The sequence below is a fragment of the Mirounga angustirostris genome, unplaced genomic scaffold, assembly GCF_029215605.1.
Source record: "Mirounga angustirostris isolate CCGP_5_RB_7025 unplaced genomic scaffold, mMirAng1.0.hap1 SCAF_9, whole genome shotgun sequence".
In the NCBI taxonomy this organism is placed as follows: domain Eukaryota; kingdom Metazoa; phylum Chordata; class Mammalia; order Carnivora; family Phocidae; genus Mirounga; species Mirounga angustirostris.
Window position 1 is genome coordinate 28901675 of NW_026991717.1, and position 24999 is coordinate 28926673.

The window sequence follows — 24999 nt, forward strand, 5'->3', positions numbered from 1 at the left end:
ATCCACAGGTCAAAGAAGAAATCTCAAGGGAAATAGAACTATTTGAACTGAATAAAAATACAACGATTTATGGGATGCAACTGAAACAGTGATGAACGTGAAATTTTATAACATTAACTGCTTTTCTTAGAAAAGAAAGGTCTAAAATCAAGGATGTAAGCTTCCATTTCAAGAAACTAGAAAAAGAAAAGTAATAAATCTAAAGCAAGAGGGAGGAAATAAGACAGGAACAGAAATAAAGAGAAATGGAAAAACAACAGAGAAAAACATTGAAACTAAAAGCTGGTGCTTTGAAAAGATAAAAGGGAGAGGGCGCCTGGGTAGCTCAGTGGTTAAACATCCCACTATTGATTTTGGCTCAGGTCAAGATTTCAGGGTCCAGAGATAGAACCCCCACATCAGGCTCCCCACTCAGCAGGGAATCGGCTTAAGAGTCTCTCTCTCTCTTCCTCTGTGCCTCGCCCTGCTCTCTCTCTCTCTCTCTCTAAAATAAATACATCCTTTAAAAAAAAAAAAAAGATAAAAGGTATCTGATAAGCCTGCCAAAAAAAAAGAAAAAAGAGAGAGAGAAAGAGAGAAAACACACAGGTTACCAATATCTGGAATACCAGAGAAGATATCACTAAAGACCCCACAGACTTCAAAAAGAGAGTAAGGGAGGGGCACCTGGCTGGCTAGGTCAGTAGAGCATGTGATTCTTCATCTCAGGGTTGTAAGTTTCATCCCTAGCTGGATGTAGAGATTACTTAAAAATAAAATCTTCAAAAGGAGAGTAAGATAATACTAGGAAAATTCTGCACATGCAAATTTGATAATTTATATGAAATGGACTAATTCCACAAAAGTTGTACACTACCAAATAAAATACATAACCTGAACAGGACTATACCTACTTTAAAATTTGAATTCACAGTTAAAAACCTTCCAAAAAAGAAACCCCCAGGCCCGGATTGTTTCTGTGGTAGATTCTGGTTCTACCAGATATTTAATAAAGAAAGAGCACCAATTCTATATAAACTCTCCCAGAAAATTGAAGAGGAGTGAAAATTTTCATTATATAACCACAACATTACCCTGATATCTTTCATGAACATTATATATAAAAATTCTTAGCCAAGTTTCTGCAAATGGATTCCAGCAACATTAGAAAGGATAATACATCATAACTGGGGTTTATCCCAAGAATTCAAGATTGGTTTAACATTCAAAGCTAAATGTAATTCACCATGAGATCATCTCAATAGACGCAGAAAATGCTTTTGACAAAAATCAACATCTCATAAAAACTCTGAGCAAACTAGTAAGAGAAGGGAACTCCTCAACCTGCTAATGAACATCTATAAAAACCTACATACAAGCCAAAACAGTCTTGAAAAAGAACAAAGTTGGAGGACTCACACTTTCTGATAATAAAACTTACTACAAAACTATGGTAAACAAAATAGTGTGGTACTTCCATAAGGATAAGCATGTAGATCAATGGAATAAGACCCAGAACCCAGAAATAAACACTCATATATCTGGTCAATTGATTTCTTCCAAGGGTGCCAACACCATATAATGGTGAAAGGGTGGTCTTTTCAATAAATGGTGCTTGGAAAGCTGAATTTCCACATGCAAAATGAAGTTGGATGCTTACCTTTAACCATATATAAAAATTAACTCAAAATGGATCAAACTTAAACATAAGACCTACAAGTATAAAACTCTTAGAAGAATACATGGAGGGCAAGCTTTATGACATTGGATTTAGCAATGATTTCTTAAATATGGCACCAAAAGCACTGGCAACAACAACCCAGAAAGCATGAGTAAATTTAGTTTTGTATATTCCTAATCTTATTTCTTATCCCCACTCTTATCTTTATCTTTAGGTCCCTATTTCTCATCTATTCCTTAACACCCACCCCTGAACCCTGTGGAACTTACAGGCATATTCTTTTTTTAAATTTTTTATTTAAATTCAATTAACCAACATATAGTACATCATTAGTTTCAGATGTAGTGTTCAATAATTTATCAGTTACATATAACACCGAGTGCTCATCACATCACGTGCCCTCCTTAGTGCCCATCACCCAATTATCCCATCTCCTCACCCACCTCTCCTCTAGCAATCCTCAGTTTGTTTCCTATAGTTAAGAGTCTCTCATGGGGGCACCTGGGTGGCTCAGTTGTTAGGCGCCTGCCTTCGGCTCAGGTCATGATCTCAGGGTCCTGGGATCGAGCCCCGCATCGGGCTCCCTGCTCAGTGGGAAGTCTGCTTCTCCCTCTCTCTCTTTCTCCCTCTGCCCCTCCCCCTGCTGCGTGCACTCTTTCTCAAATAAATAAAATCTTTAAAAAAAAAAAAAGAGTTTCTCATGGTTTGTCTCCCTCTCTGATGATTTCCCATTTAGTTTTCCTTCCCTGCCCCTATGATCCTCTGTGCTGTTTCTTATATTACACCTATGAGTGAAACCATATGATAATTGTCTTTCTCTGTTTGACTTATTTCACTCCGCATCATACCCTCCAGTTCCATCCATGTTATGTATTGTTAAATGGTTAAGTATTCATCCTTTCTGATGGCTGAGTAATATTCCATTGTGTGTATGTATATATATATAGCACATCTTTACCCATTCATCTGTTGATGGACATCTGGGCTCTTTCCATAGTTTGGCTATTGTGGACATTGCTGCTATAAACATTGGTGTGCAGGTGCCCCTTCGGATCACTACATTTGTATCTTTGGGGTAAATACCTAGTAGTCCAATTGCTGGGTCCTAAGGTAGCTCTATTTTTAACTTTTTGAGGAACCACATACTGTTTTCCAGAGTGGCTGTACCAGCTTGCATTACCACCAACTGTGTAAGAGATTTCCCCTTTCTCCACATGCTCACCAACATTTGTTGTTTCCCATCTTGTTAATTTTAGCCATTCTGACTGGTGTGAGGTGTTATCTCATTACAGTTTTGATTTGTATTTCCCTGATGCCAAAGGATGTGGAGCATTTTTTCATGTGTCTGTTGGCCATTTGTAAGTCTTCTTTAGAGAAATGTCTGTTCGTGTCTTCTGCCCGTTTCTTGACTGGATTCTTTGTTTTTTGGGTGTTGAGTTTGATAAATTCTTTATAGATCTTGGATACTAGCCCTTTATCTGTAATGTCATTTGCAAATATCTTCTCCAATTTGGTAAGTTGCATTTTAGTTTTGTTGACTGTTTACAGGCATATTCTTATCATGTTACTGTTCTATGAAAAATCTGTAGTCTCCTGTGGAAAGCAGTGGCTTTTTTTTTTTTTAAAGATTTTATTTATTTATTTGAGAGAGAGAGAATGAGAGACAGAGAGCATGAGAAGGAGGAGGGTCAGAGGGAGAAGCAGACTCCCTGCCAAGCAGGGAGCCCGATGCGGGACTCGATCCTGGGACTCCAGGATCATGACCTGAGCCGAAGGCAGTTGCTTAACCAACTGAGCCACCAGGCGCCCCAAGCAGTGGCTTTTTATTCTTCCATATGCATACGTCTTAGGACATGAAGTGGATCCCTGCCACTTTTAGACCATTATTCCTCCCATTTCACTTAAAACAAAACTGAACTTCTTTGAAACACTTGACATCAGATTTACCACTCTCTGATCCTGATTGCAATAACCCATGGTACTATCCATCACTTTCCATGTCCACTGAAGATTTAAGCACTCCACTGATGACCTTTTTACCACTGCTACCACTGGCCCATTCTCAGGACCTTTGCTACCACAGGAGTCACCCAGTCAGTGCCCCTGCCTCTCAGTTCTTCATGGCCTTACTTTTAACCATCCTGCTTCCTGCTCCACCTGAACCACTCACCACCATGGTCTGTTCCATTCATGAAATCACCTTGAGGATCACAACTGTGAGCCTCTGACTCTTTGATCACTGCATCTTATCTTTCTAGTTCACTTCCTCTAGTAATTATGCAAACAAACTTCAACCCCTCTAGAAGTCTTGTCTCACATCCTCACTTTCCTTTTTTGCCAAGTTTGGTTTTGCAGCCCAGCATATGGCCTGCCCGTAATCTCTAATCACTTATTCCTCTTTCTCTCCATTGTACTATCCTGGCAAACCTCAATGCTGGGTGAATCCACTCCACTCACTTAGTATGTGGCTGAACCCCTGAGACACACAACTGCATATCTACTCCATATCTACTTTCCCTTCCCCGGGTGCCACACAGCCATCTGGTACCAAGGATACAACAGGCCTAAGAAAGAAAAGCCAGCCAGCTGGGGGTAGGGGGGCAACAAAGTGGAAGGATGGAAGGAGGTCCTGGAAATTATACATGCACCATTGACCCAGTCTTGTGTCCATCCACCCCCAGACTTATTGAGGTTAGAAGTAATTAACAAGCAGATATTATCACAGCCAGGAATACCTTAACTGATGAAAGTGTTCTCACCATGAAAATTGCCACCATAACTGTCTGCAGTTTTCCCCTTCCCTTCTATTACTATGGATAAAGCTTCCCATATCTTATGGGTAGACAATCTCCCTACTAGTGCTCTGGATCCACCCACTCACCTATCAATGATGCCACTCAGGTATTAGTCCAGTCCTTGCTTCACCTCCCCTCCGCCCTTCCATGAATGACTCCTTCTCTGCTGCATCTGTTCTATCAACTTACAAATATGCCCAGGATCCTAGTTTTAAACATGTTCCTTTGAATTCCATGTATCCTTCCAGAAGTCATCCTATTTCTCTGATTTTTTTAAATAGCAAAATTCCTTTTCAAATGGTCTCACTTTCTACCTCTACTTCACCTTACTCTTACTTAAAGCACAACAGTCAGGCTTTGTTCCTACCACTTTACTGGAATTCTCTTGCAGAGGTTACTAATGACCATCAGTTGGCCAAATTTCACGTAAGTCATCAGTTCTCACCATATGTACACTCCCAGTAGTATGTTCACAGTTGCTCACAACTTCATAATTGAAACATATTCTTCACATTTTCCCAGTTTCCTCCTATGTGATGGAAATCCCTCATCAGGCTTCTTATTTTCCTGACCTTGCTATATTGGAATGACCCAAGCTTATTCCTCAGCTCTCTTCTTTATCAACACTCCCAGGTAATGTCATCTAATCGATGGCTTTCAGTATGCTAATAACTCCGGAGTTTGACATCTTTCATTAAATCCAAGATGCACTGATGCCATTATTTTCTTTATCTTACTAAATGGTGTCAAAAGAAAATGTCATAACTAAGTCACAACTGCCGCTTGTCTGACAACCAATGATAATGGGATGTATCCTGATTTCAGAGATAATGATATACAGAAAATGTGTATCTCAGAATTGAGGACATAAGATATATAGATCTCCAGTTCTAAATTCCATAGTCCTACATCCGAGACCCACTTGGAAGAATAATATGTACCTCAAATTTTATAGGTCCAAAGCCGAATGTAGAATTCCCCTTCACATGCCCTATTCCTCTCAGTAAATAGACCACCAAAAACTTTGTAATCACCCTTGACTCCTTTCTTTCTTTCACCTCCAAGATCCAATCCAAGAATAAACCCTATTGGCTCTATCTTGAATTAGACCACTTCCCATCACCTCTACAATAACGTGAACCAAAACACCTTCATTTTTCAACTGGACCTATGCAAGAGCCTTCTAACTGCACCCCCTGCTTCCATAACTGTGCTTTATCATCCATTCTCCACCAAGCAACCAATATGATACTTTTCAAATATGTTTCAGATTATCTCTCTTACTGACCAAAACCCTCCACTGACTTCTCATCATACTTTAAATTATATCCAAGGTGAGGCCTGCCTGATCTACTCCTGGCTCCTTCTCTGTTCTTACTTCTACTTTCCTCTTCACCCAATTCACTTCAAATACATTGGTCTTCTTCCTACTTCTCCAACATGCCAAACATGTTCCTGTCTCAGGGCCTTTGCATTTGCTATTCTCTCTACTTGGAATGATCTTTCCTTAGAAATTTTTCTGGCTGTCATCTGTTTGTACATGGCTCAAAGGCCCACCACTATCTGCCTGACCCCATACCCCAACTCCTGATTCCCAAGAGAGGAGAAATCTCTTTGGCTATTCCCAGGGCTATTCCCTCTCTCTCGAGGAAGTGTCCATCTTTGGGTCAGTTACCAGAGCCAGGAAGAGAGTCATGTGTTACAAAACACTTACTTGGACCCAGTCCTTCAGCAGAAGCTATAGGTTTGAATAAAATGTATGAGCTGGGTAAGCACTTATAACATATCTGTTAAAATTTCTTTATCTCTCTTATTAAAGGCTAAGGCAAAGCCAGACCTGAGTGATCAGGTTTGCAATGATTAAGAGGAAAATCCTTGCAATCAGACTGCCTATGTAAAATCTTGTTTCTGCACTTACTAGCTATGTGAGTTTTGGCAAGTTATTTAGTCTCAGAAGAAGATATTTTCATCCCACTATCCCACCAAAAGTTTCCTCTGTGAGCTGTAGAGTCACAAAGACCTGGATTTGAATTCTGAGTTTGATATATCCTATGTGACCTCGTAAAAATCTTTTAACCTCACTTTCTTTGTCTATGGAGTAGGGATATCACTACTTACCTCCTGGTATGTTCAGCCAGTTGGAGACAATGTATGGCAGGTGTCAGGCAAAAAGTAATTTATTCAATAATCAGTCAGTAGTAGTACCAACGATAGCTCTCCTTCCTTTCCAGGCACACGAGAAGATTGTATTTCCCCTTGAAGTGAGGTAGTATCAGTGGTTGTGGCTAGAAGTGATGTGTGTCATTTCCAAGCTGGAACAGTAAGTTGCTAATGTGAAACCTTCTAGCATTCTCTTCTTCATGACAATCATGGGAATAGGTGTTGAATTTGAGCTTCCATCATCCTAAGTCCCTCAGTGTTGATGAGAGCTGAAGTCTCACCACCAACCCATATTTAACATAAAGCTTGACCAAGAACTAAACTTTATTTTTAGTCATCAGGATTCAAGAGTTGTTTGTTATTGCAGCATATCCCTACCTATTCTGATGATATGCTTTCCAGAACAAGCCAGATAGTAAATATAGACATAATGACATACTTAAGGAATCATTCATTGTTTGGTAAATTCTAATAACATTGACTCAGGCACCTCCTGCTAAAGCATTAGGTAAATGGTTAAAGAGGAACTGGGCATTCCTACAGCAACACCAGCCAGATGGTTTCCTTGTCACAAGGGGAAAACCTTAATTGTCCTGACATCACCCTAATTCAGTGGCCACTCTTAGTACCACTTATGAAGAGTTAACTAGATATTTTGAGTCTTCTGACACAATATTAAATGCACAATATCACCATGATACATTCTAGTTTTTAAAAAAGTGTTTTCATTAAGCCAAATCTTTAGGCTCTTATTACCTTTGAGTTATTAAAAACATTGGAAATAGGGGCGCCTGGGTGGCTCAAGTCATTAAGCATCTGCCTTTGGCTCAGGTCATGGTCCCAGGGTCCTGGGATCGAGCCCCTCAGCAGGCTCCCTGCTCAGCGGGAAGCCTGCTTCTCCCTCTCCCACTCCCCCTGCTTGTGTTCTTGTTGTCTCTCTCTGTCATATAAATAAATAAAATCTTTAAAAAAATAGGAAGTAGAGGAACATGTTAAATTCAACAAAAGAAAAGAATCTGACCTAGTCTCATCTACAAGTCAATGGTATGAATAAAAGTTCTCAGATAAAAAGAGAATTAAGAGATAGTTAAGCAATTTAAGAGACCAAATATAAATGCAGAATCCTGGCTTGGATACTTTTGACAATTTGTATGTCAAGGCTGTTTGGAGGATGATGGGAGAAATCTGAATAAAATCTGGATTTTAAATTATGTGAATATATACTGATATTGAATACGCAGATATCACTGATGGGGAGAAAACAAGTTGCAAAACAGAACGTATAGGATGGAAACATCTTAACAAAGAGTATATGTATGTGTGTGCATGCATAGAAAAAGCTCTGGAAATGTATATTCTAAGGGATTAATAATGATAAACTTTGGGCAGTGGGAAATGATGTTATTATTCTCTTAGTTATGCTTGTCTGTGTTTTCTAATTCTCTAAACATACAAAGATAAAATTATATTCTTAAAAATAAATAAAACTTCAGAACAAAAAATTGGAGTGTAAACATTTATTTTAGTTACTTAGCAAAATTTGATTGTTGGAAATATGATGGAATAGCTTTTCTGAGGAAAAGAAAACCCTACCACTAAAAACACCTAGACATAATGGAAATGATATTACATGCTAAATATAGCCAAGTTCAAAAATCTCAAGAATATTTCTAGGATCAAATGCAAATAGAAATGAGAGCTAAAGCAATGATAGAGTGAGAAAGTGTTTGTGACATAAAAGTAGTTGCCCATATTTGAAATATAGATACCTGGGAACCCAGATCTGATAAGATTTGGAACACAGAGAATAATTGCTTATGCTGGGAGCCTAAGTCTAGGACCAACAAGCCAAGGAGACAAGGCTGTGTACCCTGGAGAAGTTAGCCATACTCAGAACCTAGATGTCTGAAATCTACCAAGGAGAGGAAACATGGCCTTGTTGCCCATGGAGTAGAAGCTCATTCCCAGAACTTAGAGGCCAGGGATGCAACAAGCAGAAGAGACAGGACCTTGAAACCCTAGGGGTAGGTAACCCTATATGGAACCTAGACATATAGGATCCTTATAATCTGAACCTGAATAACTTGATTCAAACAAGCAGTAGAAACAGCTATAATGCCCTGATAACAGTTATCCATAGTTGGAACAAGGACCTGAGATCTAACCAACAGATGGCCTTTGTGCCTGGGGGTATTAGACCATATCAGAACCTGGGGACTGGTGTCTATCAGGCAGAGGAGACAAAGCCTTAAGTCCCTGGGCAGAAAGACTTTGATCCAATAACCAGAGGAGACAAGGTCTCAGTGCCCTGAAAATAGGTGCCCATACTTGGAACCTCAGCTCATAAAATCAAACAAGCAATGGAGACAAAGATTCAGAGCCCTACAAATAGTGGTCAACCCCTAGAATATATACTAGGAATCCAAAAGGCAGGGGGGTCAATGCCTTAGTGCTGGGATATTTTCCCATAATCAGAACCTGAGATCTAACAAGCAGAGAAGAAAACTTTGTGTCTTAGGTGTACTTGCCAACTCTCAGATTCTAGAGACCTGAGACCCACAAAACAGAATATGTGAGACTTTCTTGCCTGGGGAGGAGTTGCCATTATTGAAAACATATGGACCTAAAATCCAACAAGGAGAGGACACAAGGCCTTGGTACCCTGGGAGTAACTGTCCGTACTCAGCTCAGAGATCCAGAGTGTGACAAACAAAGGAGATAGCTTGATGCCCTTAAAAGAGTTTTCTGAATCATAGAAATGAGATCCATCAAGAAGAAGAGACAAGGCTTTGATGTCTTAGGAGTAGGTTCTCATACGTAGGAAGAAGAAATTAGAGAACACATAGAGGATATAGTTTTTGGAGCCCTGGGAATAGTTGCTCATAATCTGAACCTGGCGGGCACTGGGTGGCTCAGTCAGTTGAGCATCTGCCCTCGGCTCAGGTCATGATCTCAAGGTCCTGGGATCGAGTCCCACATGGGGCTCCCTGCTCAGTGGGGAGTCTGCATCTCCCTCTATCCTTCTCCCGCCCCCTGCTCATGCTCACTCTCGCTCTTGCTCTCTCTCATATGCTCTCTCTCTCTCTCTCAAATGTAAATAAATAAATAAATAAATAAATAAATAAATAAATAAAATCTTTAAAAAATAATAATAATCTGAACCTAGAGTCCTGAATTCCTTCAAGCAGAGGAGCCAGAGGCTTTGTGCCTTGGGAACAGTTGCTTATGCTCAGATCATTGAGATCTAAAGTCTGTTAAGGAGAAAAGACAAAGTCATGGGTGCCCTTGGTGTTGTTGCTCATTCTAGGATCCTAGATATTTAGACTCCAACAAACAGAGGAACCTATGCCTCTGTGTCTAGACATTATTTGCTCGTAATCAGAATTTAAAGATATGATATCCGACAAGCAGAGGAAAATAGATCTAGTGCCCTAAGAGCATGTAACAGTTTTTGCAATCTAAAGACCTGGAGTCCAAGAAGAAAAACATGTGAGACTTTGTTGCCAGGAAAGAAGTTGCCCCAACAAAACACAGATACCTGGAATCCAACAATTGGGGGAACACAAGAATTTTGTGCCTTGGGAATAGTTCTGCTGCTTCCTAGAAAACTGGAACCATAAAGCAAGGAGACAAGATTCTGTGCCTTAGAAGATATATGTACTCAAGACTTAGAGACCTGGAAAACAAATAGCAAAGGAGGCAACTTTCTGCTGTTGTGGGAATAGTTTCTCATAATCTGAACTTAGAGACCAGGATTCCAACAAGCGAGGAAATGTGGCCTTGGCACCCTGAGAATATGTGTCCATACTCAGAACATAGATATCCAGAATCTATCAAGCAAAGGAGGTGAGATCCTGATGCCCTGAGTGTAGTTGCCCATGTTCAGGACATAGTTACCTAGAATCCCATAAACTGAGGAGAAAAGGCATGATGTGCTTAAAGTCACTGCCTGTACCCAGAACTTAGAGACCTAGGATCCAAATAAGGAAAAGAAAACATACTTTCATGCCTTGGACATGGTTTCTCTTACTAATCTAATAAGCAGGTTTTTTTTAAAGTTTTAATGTTGGAGATTAGTGGCTCATACTCAGAAGCTAGAAGCTTATTTTTAACAAAGAGATTTGACCAGGTCTTGGTGTCCTGGGAGTATTTTCCCAAACTTGAATAGAGACCTGGGATGCTACACAAAAGACACAGGCCTTATTGCTCAGATTGGTTCCTAGACACCAGAGATCCAACAAACAGAATAGAATAGGGCTTGTTAAGCTAGAAGTAATAACCCCTATTAGGAACCTAAAACCCTGCTATACAAAAACACAGAATACCTTAGTCTCAAATTATGGCCAATATTTTTAACCCATAGGCCTAAGATCCAACAAGCAGAAGAGACCAGGTCTTTGCATACTGGGGTTTGTACCTCTGCTGTGAACCTAGACTTTGGTACCAACAAGAGAGGAGGTCAGCCTGTGAGTCGCTGTCTATACTTGGTATAGACACAGTAGCTACCCTGAAAGTACTTGTCTATACTTTGAACCTAGAGACTTTGGATCCAACAAGTATATAGTATAAGGTCTGGGTGCCTAGGAAGTATGTTCTCATACTTGAATCCTAGACATTTTGTTTTGTGTTGGTCTCAGCTATAATAAAGTGATACTGTCAGCTAGGAATGCTTGGGGCACTCACATGGGCCCATACTACTTGTGGTAGCCCCCACAGACATGTCTCCAACTGTAGCCAATGTTGTGGCTGGACAGACCCTTGTGGTTTTTATTATGATTGCAAAACACTTCAGCAACAACAATCGGGCAAATTTGTAAAAACAAGGTTTATTACTCCTAGGTCCTGGAGGGTACACTGCATGCCCAGGATTTTATAGAGAGGTCACAGGTAGAGAGAGAGAGAGAAAGCAGACCTGGGTACTGATTTTATTGGGACTGAAGGTGGGGTGCCTAGGGTTTCACAAGTTCACTATTTAAAACGTAAGAGCAGGAACTAAAGCATGGGAAAAGAAAGGTAGGGTCACTCAATCATTCAGTTATGTAGGTCACTATGAGCTTTCTAAAAGGGGAACTTCATGAGTAGGGCATCCTGGCTCTTTATCTAGTTGTGTAGCTAGTACTGTGTCACATAGCTGGCAATATGTTTATTTAAGATGTATATCTTCGAAATGGATGCCTTAGTAGTTGAAGGCTTAATGTCAGTCACTTTCAATAAAAAGAAAAAAAGCTAAATGTCAGGCACTTACACTACACATCTGGGACTTAACAAGCAGTGGAAACAAGCTTTAAAGCCCTGGAAGTAGGTATACATATTGGAAAACTAGAGGTGTTTAATCCAACAGTGGCCTTGCTGACCTGGAAGCCATTTCCCATATTCAGAATCAAGACATGGGATCCAACAAGCAGAGGAGACAAGGAGTTAGTCATACTTGGAACAGAAAGAACTGTTATATAACAAGTAGAAGGGACAAGGCCTTGGTGCCCTGAAACTAGTTAGCCTTCCTTGTGTCTAACAGTTAGAGGAAATGAGGTCTTAGTACCCTGAGGTGTTAGTATCCATAATTGAATCCTACCAATTTGAGATCTAACAAACTGCGGAGAGATGTTTTGGAACTCTTGAAAGAGGTGCACATATTCAGAAACTAGAGATGTATAAGCCAACAAAGAGGGAACAAGTTCAATTGTAGTGGGAGTTGTTGCCCATACTTGGAACCTAGAGATCTGAGATGTAAAAAAAAGTAAAAAGGGCAAGGTCTGCTGCTCCCAGGAGTTGTTCCACTTATTCATATTCTAGGGACCTTTGAATGATGAAGCAGTGAGGGAAAGGCCAGAGCAATTAGAAATAGTTGCCCATTCTCACAACATATATATTAGTTTTCTACCAAACAGAAGATTTAATGTCTTGATGTCCTGAGTATAGTTGCCCATCCTCAGAACCTACACATTCTGGATCTAACACAAAGAGAAGATAAGGCTTTCTTGCCAAAGGAATACTTGTCCAGAATTGGATCCTAGACACAGAAATTTGCAAGAAAAGTAAAAGAGTTAAAAAAGGGGGGGGGCAAAAAGAAAACCCTCCATGTTTGCTGTAAGACTAAATATTGATGTCTCCCCAAAATTCATATGTTGAAATTAATTCAATCTCTAGGTTTTTAGTAAGAGCAATTACTCTCAAAGCATAAAGGCCTTCTTTTCTCTGTGTGCTGAATCCCAAGTTACAGGTTCTGAGTATGAGCAAGTATTCCCATTACCCAGTGTGATGGTATTAGGAGATGGAGCATTTGGGAGATGCTTAGGTTGTGAGGTTGGAGCCCTCATGAATGAGATTAGTACTCTAATAAAAGATGCCCCACAGAGCTCCCTTGCCTCTTCTACCATGTGATGGTACAGTGAAAAGACAGCCAACTATGAGGAAATGGGCCCTCACCAGACACTGAATCTGCCAGTACCTTGGTCTTCAACTTCTAGCCTCTAGAACTATGAGGAATAAATTTCTGTCATCTATAAGCCATTCAGTTTATACAAGCAGAGGATTTTTTTGTTCCAGCAGCCCATAATAAGACACAGTTGTTGCTCATATTCAAAACCTACAGAACTTGCAAAGGGGTACATGTACCTCAATGTTTATAGTAGCATTATCAATAATAGCCAAACTATGGAAAGAGCCCAGGTGTCCATTGACTGATGAATGGGTAAAGATGGAATATTAATCATCAAAGAAAATGAAATCTTGCCATTTACAATGACATGGATGGACCTGGAGTATATTATGCTACGTGAAATAAGTCAGTCAGAAAAAGACAAATACCATATGATTTCACTCATGTGTGGAATTTAGGAAACAAAACAGATGAACATATGGGAAGGGAAAAAAAAAAGAAAGAGAGAGAGAGAGGAAAGCAAACCATAGAGACTCTTAATGATAGAGAACAAACTGAGGATTGATGGAGGGAAGTGGGTGGGGGATGGGCTAAATGGGTGGTGGTTATCAAGGAGGGCACTTGTTATGATGAGCACTGAGTGTTACATGTAAGTGATGAATCACTAAATTCTACTCCTGAAATCAATATTACACTATTTGCCTTTTTTTCAGTATTACAGTATTTGTTAACTAACTAGAATTTAAATAAAAATTTGGAAGGAAAAAAAAAAAACTATAGAACTTGGATCCAAGAAGCTAAGGTACAAGCCCATGGTGTTGTGACAGAAATTGCTTTTCCTTAGAATCTGGAAAAATTGGTTCTAACAAAAAAGTAGATAAGGCCTTGTTGTCCAGTGAAGAGTTGCCAATAATCAGATCCCAGAAACAAGAAATAGCAAGAAAAGGAGATAAGATTTGGTACCCTAGGAATACTTGCTCATACTCAGAACCTATAACTTGGCATTCAACAAATAGAGGAAACAAGGCCTTTATGTCATGGGAATAATTGCCCTTACTGAAACCTAAGGGATTAAAAGAGCAAAAGCTAACTGTGACGCCCAAGGTATCAACTAAAAAAATAACTGAAAATTATATGGTAAAAGAAATAACAAGGGAATTATAACAGCACACTAGAAAATATTTAACACAAAATGGCAATAACTGAGGAATAGAATAACAAAAAGGACATAAGACATATCAAAAAATAGCAAAATTAAAGACATAACTCCTACCTTATCAGTAATTACACTAAATATAAACAGATTAAACTCTTCAATCTAAAGGCAGACACTAGCTGAATGGATTTAAAAAGGAAAAAAAAACCCAGCCCACATGATCCAGCAATATATTATCAGTAAAAGACACACTTTAGATTCAAAGACAAAAATGGGTTGCAAGTAAAAGGATGCAAAAAGATATACCATGCAAATAGTAACCAAAAAGAGCTGAAGTGACCATACTAATATCAGACAAAATAAACTTTAAATCAAAAAAGCTTTCAAGAGATAAAGAAGGACTTTACATACTAATAAAATGTTCACCATAGTAAAAAGATATAGTAGTTATAAACATTATGTAATAAGAGACCATCAAAATATATAAAGCAGAAATGAATAGAATTGAAAGAAAAAATAGATAATTCAAATTAATTGTTGGAGACATCAATACACCACTTTCAATAATGGATAGAACAACTAGGCAGAGAATCAACAAGGAAGTAGAAGACTTGAACAACACTATAACCAAATAGACTTAACAGACATCTACTGAACATTCCATCCAACAACAATAGCAGAACAGATATTCCTCCCTGGTGTACATGGCACATTCCCCTGGACAGACCATATGTTAGGTCATTAAACAAGCACCAATAAAGTGAAAAAGATTGAAATTAAACATAATAATTTCAATTCTATTGAAGTTATAAATTAATAGAAAGAAATTGGTAAGTCAAAAATATGTGGAAATTTAAAAATATACTTGTAAAAAATGAGTCAAAGAAGAAACCAGAAGGGAAATTATAAAATACATTTGAGATGAATGAAAATGAAAACACAAAATACCAAAATTTATGGCATTCAGAAAAAGGAATGCTTACAGGGAAATTTATAGCTGTGAATGCCTACATTTAAAAAAGAAGAAAGACTTCAAATAAATAATCTAAGCTTCCAACTTAAAAACTAGAAGAGCAAACTGAAGAAGACCAAACTAAACCCAAAGCAAGCAGAAGGAATGAATAATAAAGATTAGAGTGGAAATAAGTTAGAGAATAGAAAATTAATAGAAAAAGTCACAAAACCAAAAATTTGGTCTTTGAAAGAATCAACAAAATTGGCAAGCCTTTTGTCAGACCAACAAAAAAAGGGAGATGACTCAACTTACTAAAATCAGGAAAATATCTGGGGATATTATTTGCCAACTTTACAGAAATAAGAGATGATAAAGGAATACTACGAACAATTATCTATCAACAAATTAGATAACCTAGATGGAATGGAGAAATTCCTAGAAAGACAAAAACACCAAAACTGACTTGAGAAGATGTAGAAAATCTGAATAGACCTATAAAAAGTAAAGATATGGGGGGACAGGGAAAGATGGCAGAGCAGTAGGGGACCCTATTTCAACTGGTCCCCAGAATTGAGCTGGATATCTACCAGACCACTCTGAGCACCCACAAAACCAGCCTGAGATGTAAGAAGATCTGGATGTCTACAAACAGAATATCGCAGACGGTTGGTTTCGAGGTACGAAGCGGGGAGCCGTGATTCCACGGGCAGATATCGGAGGACAAATGGCAGTGGGAGTGTGCCTAGCTGTGGGGATCCTACACCGCTGGTGAGCAACAGCCTTGTGCGCTGGGGACAGGGCAAAAACTCGCAGACCGGTAGCTGCGGGGAAAGGACTTTAGGGCAGCCCCTGGGGCGGAAACCTGGAGCGGCAGGGTGACGTGGGCAAACTGGGAGCGGCTGGCAGTTTTAGAAGCACAAAGGGCAGAAACATGCCCCAACCTGGAGCAGGACTGGGGGCGCTGAGGAGGGGCACACAACCCAGGCCGCTGCAGTTTATAGCAGCACGGACAGAAACGGAGACAGTGTGGCCTGGAGAGCTCACTGAAGAACAGACTGTGATCTCTCTGCTCTGAGGCAGAGGGTTGGAAACAGTCTCTTCTGCTCTGACTCACAGAAGAGACGCGGAAACCCGCCAGGGAAAGCCGCCAGAGAACAAAAGCCCCAAAAACTGATTTTCGCTGAGCCCATCCCCCGCCACAGGGGGGCAGGGCAACTCCGCCCAAACAGGGTTGCCTGAGCAACAGGGTGGCAGGCCCCTCCCCCAGAAGACAGGCTGGGAAAACAAGAGGCCAGCAACCCAAAGGTCCCAAGAAAACAGGTGCATCTTACTTGGGTTCTGGTCAATAATTTGGACTCTTACACTCCCTCAAACACCCATCAACAGAATGACTAGGAAGAGGAGCCCCCAAAATAGAAAAGACTCAGAGATTATGACTCATGCTGCAGATTTACAAATGGATGCAGATATAACCAAGATGTCGGAGATGGAATTCAGGCTAGCAATTGTGAAGACAATAGCTAGAATGGAGAAATCAATTAATGGCAACATAGAGTCTCTAAGGGCAGAAATGAAAGCTGAATTGGCAGAACTTAAAAATGCTATCAATGAGATCCAATCCAATCTAGATACTCTAACAGCTAGGGTAAGCAAGGCAGAAGAACGAATAAGTGACCTGGAAGACAATATAATAGATAAAAAGGGAAAAGAGGAGGCCAGGGAAAACAACTCAAAATCCACGAAAATAGAATCAGAGAAATAAGTGACACCATGAAGCGTTCCAATGTCAGAATAATTGGAATCCCGGAGGGAGTGGAGAGAGAGAGAGGACTAGAAGATGTATTTGAGCAAATTGTAGCTGAAAACATCCCTAATCCGGGGAATGAAACAAACATTCGCGTCCTAGAGGCAGAGAGGACCCCTCCCAAGATCAAGGAAAACAGGCCAACACCCCAGCATGTAATAGTAAAACTTGTAAATCTTAGAACCAAGGAAACCATCTTAAGGGCAGTTAGGAGGAAGAGATGCCTTACGTACAGAGGGAGGAACATCCGAATAATGTCAGACTTATCCACAGAGACCTAGAAAGCCAGAAAGGCCTGGCAAGACATATTCAGGGTACTAAATGAGAAGAACATGCAGCCAAGAATACTTTATCCGGCAAGGCTTTCATTTAGAATGGATGGAGAGATGCGGAGCTTCCACGACTGGCAGAAACTGAAAGAATATGTGACCACTAAGCCAGCCCTGCAAGAAATATTAAAGGGGGTTCTATAAAAGGAAAAAGACCCCAAGAGTGATATACAACAGAAATTTACAGGGACAATCTATAAAAACAATGTCTTCACAGGCAACATGATGACAATTAATTCATATCTTTCAATAATCACTCTCAACGTGAATGGCCTAAATGCTCCCATAAAATGGCACAGAGTTGCAGATTGGATAAAAAGACAGGACCCATCCATACGCTGCCTACAAGAGACTCATTTTGAACCTAAAGATAGATCCAGATTGAAAGTGAAGGGATGGAGATCCATCTTCCATGCCAGCGGACCTCAAAAGAAAGCTGGGGTAGCAATTCTTATATCAGACAAATTAGATTTTAAACTAAAGTCTGTAGTTAGAGACACAGAAGGACACTATATCATTCTTAAAGGGTCTATCCAACAAGAAGATCTAACAATTGTAAATATCTAAACCCCCAATATGGGAGCAGCCATCTACATAAGCCAACTCTTAACCAAAATAAAGAGTCATATTGATAATACGTTAATTGTAGGAGACCTCAATACTCCACTCTCAGCAACAGACAGATCATCTAAGCAGAAAATCTACAAGGAAACAAGAGCTTTGAATGATACACTGGATCAGATGGACCTCATAGATATTTACAGAACATTCCACCCTAAAACAACAGAATACTCATTCTTCTTGAGCGCACATGGAACTTTCTCCAGAATAGACCACACAGTGGGTCACAAATCAGGTCTCAACTGATACCAAAAGACTGAAATTATTCCCTGCATATTCTCAGACCACAATGCTTTAAAACAGGAACTCAATCACAAGAAAAAATTTGGCACAAATTCAAACACTTGGAAGCTAAAGACCACTCTGCTCAAGAATGTTTGGGTCAACCAGGAAATCAAAGAAGAACTTAAACAATTCATGGAAATCAATGAGAATGAAAACACATCGGTCCAAAACCTATGGGATACTGCAAAGGCGGTCCTAAGGGGGAAATACATAGCCATCCAAGCCTCACTCAAAAAAATAGAAAAATCCCGAATTCACCAACTAACTCTACACCTTAAAGAACTAGAGAAAAAGCAACAAACGATGCCTAAGCCATGCATTAGAAGAGAAATAATTAAAATTAAAGTAGAGATCAATGAATTAGAAACCAGAAACACAGTAGATCAGATCAACATACTAGAAGTTGGTTCTTTGAAAGAATTAATAAGATCGATAAACCACTGGCCAGACTTATCCAAAAGAAAAGAGAAAGGGCCCAAATTAATAAAATTATGAATGAAAGGGGAGAGATCATGACTAACACCAAGGAAATAGAAACAATTACTAGAAATTATTATCAACAACTATATGCCAATAAACTGAGCAATCTGGATGAAATGGAGGCCTTCCTGGAAACCTATAAACTCCCAAGACTGAAGCAGGAAGAAATTGACAACCTGAATAGGCCAATAACCAGTAACGAGATTGAAGCAGTGATCAAAAACCTCCCCAAAAACAAGAGTCCAGGGCCTGATGGATTCCCTGGAGAATGCTACCAAACATTCAGAAAAGAAAGAATACCTATTCTACTGAAGCTGTTTCACAAAGTAGAAACAGAAGGAAAACTTCCAAACTCATTCTATGAGGCCAGCATTACCTTAATCCCCAAACCAGGCAAAGACCCCATCAAAAAGGAGAATTTCAGACCGATATTCCTGATGAATATGGATTCCAAAATCCTCAACAAAATCCTAGCTAATAGGATCCAACAATACATTAAAAGGATCATCCACCATGACCCAGTGGGATTTATCCTTGGGATGCAAGGGTGGTTCAACATTCTCAAATCAATCAATGTGATAGAACACATTAATAAGAGGAGAGACAAGAACCATATGGTCCTCTCAATTGATGCAGAAAAAGCATTTGACAAAATACAGCATCCTTTCCTGATTAAAACTCTTCAGAGTATAGGGATAGAGGTAACATTCCTCAAGTTCATAAAATCCATCTATGAAAAACCCACAGCAAATATCACCCTCAATGGGGAAAAGCTGAGAGCCTTTCCCTTAAGATCAGGAACATGTCAAGAATGCCCACTCTTGCCACTACTGTTCAACATAGTACTAGAATTCCGAGCAACAGCAATCAGACAACAAAAAGAAATAAAAGGTATTCAAATTGGCAAAGAAGAAGTCAAACTCTCTCTTTTCGCAGACAACATGATACTTTACGCGGAAAACCCAAAAGACTCCACCCCCAAATCACTAGAACTCATACAGCAATTCAGTAATGTGGCAGGATACAAAATCAATGCACAGACATCAGTTGCTTTCTTATACAGTAACAACGCAACTGTAGAAAGAGAAATTAGAGAAACGATTCCATTCACAATAGCACCAAAAACCATAAGATACCTCAGAATAAACCTAACCAAAGAGGTAAAGGATCTATACTCTAGGAACTACAGAACACTCATGAAAGAAATTGAAGAAGACACAAAAAGATGGAAAAATATTCCATGCTCATGGATCGGAAGAATAAACATTGTTAAAATGTCTATGCTACCCAGAGCAATCTATACCTTCAATGCCATCCCGATCAAAATTCCAATGACATTTTTCCCTCAAAGTGCTGGAACAAACAATCCTAAAATTTGTATGGAATCAGAAAAGACCCCGAATCGCCAAGGAAATGTTGAAAAAGAAAAACAAAGCTGGGGGCGTCACGTTGCCCGATTTCAAGCTATATTACAAAGCGGTGATCACCAAGACAGCATGATACTGGCACAAAAACAGACATACAGACCAATGGAACAGAATAGAGAACCCAGATATGGACCCTCAACTCTATGGTCAAATAATCTTTGACAAAGCAGGAAAAAACATGCAATGGAAAAAAGACAGTCTCTTCAATAAATGGTGCTGGGAAAATTGGACAGCCACAGGCAGAAGAATGAAACTCGACCATTCTCTAACACCATTCACAAAGATAAACTCAAGCGGATGAAAGACCTCAATGTGAGACAGGAATCCATCAAAATCCTAGAGGAGAACATAGGATCTTTGACATCGGCCACAGCAACTTCTTTCAAGATACATCTCCCAAAGCTAGTGAAACAAAAGCAAGCATGAACTTTTGGGACTTCATCAAGATAAAAAGCTTCTGCACAGCAGAGGAAACAGTCAACAAAACTAAGAGGCAACCCACAGAATGGGAGAATTTTTTTGCAAATGACACTACAGATAAAGGGCTGGTATCCAAGATCTATAAAGAACTTCTCAAACTCAACACCCAAAAAACAAATAATCAAGTCAAAAAGTGGGCAGAAGATATGAACAGACACTTCTCTGAAGAAGACATGCAAATGGCTAACAGACACATGAAAAAATGTTCATCATCATTAGCCATCAGGGAAATTCAAATCAAAACCACAGTGAGATAGCACCTTACACCAGTTAGAATGGCAAAAATGGACAGGGAAAGAAACAACAAATGTTGGAGAGGTTGTGGAGAAAGGGGAACCCTCTTACGCTGTTGGTGGGAATGCAAGTTGGGACAGCCACTTTGGAAAACAGTGTGGAGGTGCCTCAAAAATTTAAAAATAGAGCTACCCTATGACCCAGGAATTGCACTACTGGGTATTTACCCCAAAGACACAGATGTAGTGAAAAGAAGTGCCATATGCACCCCAATGTTCATAGCAGCAATGTCCGCAACAGCCAAACTGTGGAAAGAGCCGAGATGCCCTTCAACAGATGAATGGATAAAGAAGATGTGGTCCATATCTACAATGGAATGTTACTCAGCCATCAGAAAGGATGAATACCCAACTTTTACATCCACATGGATGGGACTGGAGGAGATTATGCTAAGTGAAATAAGTCAAGCAGAGAAAGTCAATTAGCATATGGTTTCACTTATTTGTGGAACATAAGGAATAGCATGGAGGACACTAGGAGAAGGAAGGGAAAAATGAGGGGGGTGGGAATTGGAGGGAGAGATGAACCATGAGAGACTATCGACTCTGAGAAACAAACAGGGCTTTAGAGTGGAGGGGGGAGGGGGGATTGGTTAGCCCGGTGACAGGTATTAAGGAGGGCACGTACTGCATGGAGCACTGGGTATTATACAAAAACAATGGATCGTGGATCACCACATCAAAAACTAATGATGTATTGTATGGTGACTAACATAACATAATAAAATTTTTAAAAAAAGAAAGTAAAGATATGGATTAACATTCAAAAAACTTCCCACAGAGATAAGCTCAGAACCAGATGGCTTCATTGGTGAATTCTACCAAACATTTGAAAAATTAACACCAACTCTTCACAAATCTTTCAAAAAATAGAAGAAGGAACATTTCCCAACTCATTCTATGAGTTCAGTATAATCCCAATACCAAAATCAGACAAAGACATCACAAAAAACTACAAACCAATATCCCTTATAAATGTAGATGCAAAAATTCTCAACAAAATACCAGCAAGCCAAATCCAGATAAAGCACATCGTGAGTAAGTGGGATTTGGGTGTTTCAACATATGATAACCAATCTACGTAAAGCATCATATTACTCAGAAAAGAAGGAAACACATAATCATCTCAATAGACTCAGAAAAAGAATTTGACAAAATCTAACATCCATTCATGATTTTTTTTTTTAGATTTTATTTATTTATTTGAGAGAGAGAGACTGAGAGAGAGAGAGAGAGCATGAAAGGGGGGAGGGTCGGAGGGAGAAGCAGACTCCCTGCCGAGCAGGGAGCCTGATGCGGGATTCAATCCAGGGACTCCAGGATCATGACCTGAGCCGAAGGCAGTCGCTTAACCAACTGAGCCACCCAGGCGCCCCCATTCATGATTTTTTAAAAAATCCCTCAAGTTAGAAATATAAGGGAACTTCCTCAATCTGACAAAGGGCATCTACAAAAAATTTGCAAACATCATAGTTAACACTGAAAGACTGAAAGATTTCCCCCTAAGATCAAGAATAAGATAAGGATGTCTGCTCTTGCTGCAACTATTCAACAAATCTAGCATGAGGTTCTAGGTAGCATAATTAGACATAAAAGAGAATGAAAGTCAACTTGATGGAAGAGGAAGAAGTAAAAATTTTTTGCAGATGACATGAGCTCTACACAGAAAACCTTAAGGAGTCTACTAAAAATTTATTAGAGGTAAGAAGTAAGAAACAATTTCAGCACGGTTGCAGGATATAAGACTGATATTTAATAATCAATTGCATTTCTATACATTAGCTATAAACCATTTAAAAATGAAATTAAAAGACAATTACATTTATAATAGCATCAGTTGACTGAGGGTTGCACCAAGAGACTGTCGCCGGGTTTTCCCCCACCGACTGCCAGAGAAGTGGGCAACAGTGAATTCCAGGCAGCCAATCCTCTCAGCAGCTGGGGGAAAATTGGTAGAGCCCTCACTACACCAGGGGGCAGTAAACTGCAGGTTTGGTAGATCACAAACTACACCTGGGAGCCCCATTTTTTTTCTGAAGAGTCAGATAAGAAATATTTTAGGCTTAGCCAGCCATCTGGGTCTCTGCAGCAACTACTCAACTCTGCTCTTGTAGCCGGAAAGTAGTTATAAACAGCACAATGCATAACAGAATGGGTGTGATTATATTCCATCAAAACTTAATTTAAAAACAGACTGGGTTCCAGATTTGGCAGGCCATAGTTTTCCAACCCTTGACCTACCCTTGGGATGTAAAGCTCTAAAGAAAAGCAAGAGAGTCATTCCCTCTAGTTTGGGAGGAGGTGGCTGTGAGACAGAAGCAGTCAGGTTCTTCTGGGCTGCTGCCAACCACATAAGTCTTGGCCTGGTTGGTGGTTACCTGGGAATTGATTTTATAATACTTTGTTCCACTGTGCATTTGTTTTATGTACTTTTCCAAATATGTTATATTTTATAATAAACAAAATATAAAGACAAAAATAAGTGATAACTATGCATGGTCATTCCTCCCAAAGAATTCTTTTTTCTCCTCACCTAGATAGTTACCTCTGCAGAAATGCTGAGAGAGTTTTGGAGGTGAGAGATTTTTCCCCAAAAAAATTTTTAATGGTTCTACCTCAAAACCTTATTTTCAGTTTACCCATATCACTCTAAAATATATTCATCTTTCTGTTCCTAAAACCTTAAAGTCCACACCCCATGACTCCCATTGCCCTTAAAATCTAATGTACTTGCCACGACCTCCAAACAGGCTGCTGCTAGCCCCTAGGAGCCTCCAGTTTGTATATAATGCATGTGTTGATTTAGAACAGATCTTCCCAAGGTCTTTTTTAGCTCTAGAAATATATTACTCACTAGCTGGTTTATGGGCTGGTATTTCTGGGTATTGTTAGAAATTATGGAGTAGGTGCCCAAGGCTCACCTAAGCCAGCACCTGGGAGGGCTTTGTTTCTTTCAAGGTCAGAGCTGCTGGACCTCCCTCTGCTCCATTCAGCCCTGCTCATATCTAGCTGACTCAGCTCAGAATGGCACAACCCCAAGCCCTCCTTTCAAACTTGTATGAGTGTTCTTTAGGATGGGGACAAACACTGCCTTCTCAAGGCCACTTGCCTCTACCACATGCCCAGAAAGCTTTTTTGGGGGAGCATTATAAGACCTGGAGGCCCAAAGACTCTGACCAGAGGGCTGCTTCCTTCAAGAAAGGACCCCTTGTTGGTCCTGGCTCCCCTCATGGGGACCCATCCAACAGAGCTGGGAGACTTTACTTTAAACCATGTTTAATAAATGAACATACCAAGGACCTACAGATTTCAGAATTCCTGAAGCAGGAGCCAAAGGACCAGCCCCTCACACAGGGTGAGGCAGGAGACACTACTCTCTGATCACTGGGTGTCAGAGCTCGCTCTCTCTCCACCCTCTCTCTCTCTCATTCTCTCTCTCTCCCTCTTTCTGTCTCAGAGGCCCAAGGGTGAAAAAGACCAGAGGAAATAGCATACCCAGAAGGAAACTTCTTTTTTTTTTTATTATAGCATTTTTAAAAAAGATTTTATTCATTTATTTGTCAGAGAGAGAGAGCACAAAGCAGGGGGAGCGGCAGGCAGAGGGAGAAGCAGGCTCCCTGCTCAGCAGGGAGCCCAATGTGGGACTGGATCCCAGGACCCTGGGATCATGACCTGAGCCGAAGGCAGTTGCTTAACTGACTGAGCCACTCAGGCATCCCCCAGAAGGAAACTTCTCAATCCCTTCTCATCCTCCTGGGACTTGAGGGTATGGGGCATATAGCTCACTGAAGCAACGGGCACTTCGTTGGGAGGGTTCTGCCAGGCTTCTTTCCCCATTCTGGCCACATTATGGTTTTCAGTATCAGAATTAGGTGAACGAAATCAATGCTTTACTGAGTGTTCCTCCTGAATATGCATACTATTCTGGATCTTTCCATTATTTTATCTCTGCTGAAAGTTAAGAGATTAAATGTGAGTATCAGAAAGGTGTGATGGTACCAGAATGGTCAAACAATGCTGATGGGAGTATAGAGTGGTATAATCACATTGGAAAACTTTTTGGTGTTTTCTATTAAGGCTAAACATATGCCTACCTTCTGAAATTCCACTCTTAGGTATGTACACAAGAGAAATGAGTGCATATGTTCTTATACAAGAATGTGCATAGCCATTTT